The sequence below is a fragment of the Berghia stephanieae genome, chromosome 1 (assembly GCF_034508935.2).
Source record: "Berghia stephanieae isolate SIO BIC M18660-M18661 chromosome 1, UCSD_Bste_1.3, whole genome shotgun sequence".
NCBI lineage: Eukaryota > Metazoa > Mollusca > Gastropoda > Nudibranchia > Aeolidiidae > Berghia > Berghia stephanieae.
The window spans coordinates 109,867,606-109,869,717 of NC_088360.1; the positions used below are offsets into that span (position 1 = coordinate 109,867,606).

The 2,112-nt window shown below is 38.0% G+C and overlaps 1 protein-coding gene across 4 annotated transcripts in view; it reads left to right on the plus strand.

The window, feature by feature from the left end:
- The first annotated feature begins 296 nt into the window (after positions 1-296).
- The window catches only part of LOC144962707 (transcription factor AP-2-alpha-like), a 180,610-nt gene continuing 178,794 nt past the window's right edge, over positions 297-2,112 (plus strand). The window contains exons 1-3 of one of the 4 annotated variants that reach the window (XM_078895891.1): positions 297-385; positions 785-1,383; positions 1,910-2,112. The exon at positions 1,910-2,112 is cut by the window's right edge and continues 368 nt beyond it. The gene's annotated coding sequence lies outside the window, so the exon portion shown is untranslated. Of the gene's footprint in view, positions 386-515; positions 639-784; positions 1,384-1,428; positions 1,554-1,909 lie in introns of those variants that run through there. The other 3 variants (XM_078895890.1, XM_078895889.1, XM_078895892.1) reach the window with 3 other exon arrangements.

The window sequence follows — 2,112 nt, forward strand, 5'->3', positions numbered from 1 at the left end:
GGCACGCCGTATCTTTAGTGCCAGCGCAGCGGGAGACAATCAAGAAATATAAAAGGAGCCGCACGGATGAACGAGATATTTCTTCCCAAGTGAGAAGAACGATGAATGGCAGTTTTGAGCAAAGGCAAAGCTGAGTGCCGGGTTTATAATTTGAAGGGAGGAGAGACTAACGGAGAAGAAGGCGGGAAAACAAATCGAGTACCACGCCCACTTCTCCTTATTTGGAGCGGACGGTTTGTCAATAATCGTACTCGCTTGGATGGGTCGAAGAGAGCCAAGCGTTATGGATAGTCTGTGAAGTGAAAAGCGACGGTTGGGGGCAGGCGATATGGTTCTAATGAGATCGAGAATAGCGGATTTGGGGAGGAGAAAGAAAATATGACAGGCAAAAATGTTTGAATGAATTAGGAAGCTAAGAATGATTGCTCGGACATTTTTTTTGGGTGGGGGTGTGTGTGTTTGTGGTAGTATTTTGTATTATATACAGTATAGTATAGTGAAAGTAGAAGTAGTGGCGGTTGTTGTGGGAGTAGTAGTCGTATTCGCCATCTCTTCGTACACGAGTGTCAAAGGTGCCTTAGGATCTTGGCGGTGTGTTTTTATGAAGTACCTTCTAGGAGTGCTTACGGGCTTGGAAGGTACACGGGGATCAAACCCTAGTGTTTTGAGTGTTGCCGCCTGGCAATAATTATTGTTCTTTCTCTTTTTAAAAAAAAAAAATCCTCTTTTATCTTTGTTTTCATTTCTTATTTTCATTTTCTAATTGTGTCCCCTTTGTTTTTAGCTCGGCATCTAACATGACAAAATTTCTTTCCACTTCGTCTCATTCGTGTTTGGCATTGAGGATTTTATTTCGATTATTTCATAGCCCAATGGGTTAGGATCGATATGTTTTATAGTTGGACTACCCTTACATAGGATTATAGCAAGTTGCACCTGAAGGGGAGCTCCATCAACATCTTCAGAAAAACAAGTCTGAATCATTCGGACACCGTCATCGGGTCTATCAAGCTTCATTGTGATCGGTGATATTGTAGTCGAACGACATAATATTATCAACCTTCAATTCCATCGTCGTATTACATCGTCATCGTCTCACCTGGAAAATAAATAAATGAATAAATACATCTATTTTTTTTTAATACCTCGGATTAGCATCATCGTCAGGAGCGGAACAGCATCGCCGTCGGGGAGAGCTGTGCCCGCCCGCCAGGGGCGTAACGGCGCACGTACGTACGTACGGACGGACGGGTGGAGCGTCGTGAGGGCGAGTCTCGTGCTCACTGTTTACCGTGTAAATCTGGAAACGCATCATTGGTTCCCAGCCACCACACAGCAGCAGCTCTGATCGCCCGGTCTTGTTGTGCCTTCTGTTTCCTTTGGGTATAATAATAATAATAATATATATGTAATCAGAGCGGATGTGTTGACTTAGCACACTGTCAACTCGTGGATTAACGTTTGTTATCCTTTCGTTTCATAATAATTTATGTAACCATCACTGCCAGGACCATCGTCATTATCCATTTCTAAATATCATTCTTACCTATTCAGTGAGCCAGTTGGGATTGTAACTTCCATATTTCTGTTTATGTCTATTTGTACTCTATGTCTATAATGTTAGATTTATTATATATCTTCCGTTTCGCATTGTGCATGTAAAATTTGTCAACTGTTAAATTATATCACTCTCCTTTTATACTTTTTTTTTGATAATTTAATCTGAATATCAAAACTACACTATTGAAATATTTTCGAAGGCTGTGTAATTTATATAACAATAATAATATAATTTACATATTCTATAAAACAATAATGATATCTTAATTGATTTAAATATTTGATTTAACGATTCATCTTTATATAATTTTTGTGATAATTTTATATATCTCCTTTTTTTTTTCCATAGGTCCTATTTGTGACATTTTTGGCTAATCAAGAATTCGACCCTAAACCTTTTGATTTAGATATCGGCAATAAAATTTCCATAATGTTATGTGATGAAAGTGTTTAATCAAAGACAATGGAAAATATTCTACTTTATAAAAATCCTTCGTCTAAATGACTAGTCGTGATATTTTTTTAAAAATTGAAAATCATTTAGAATCACCT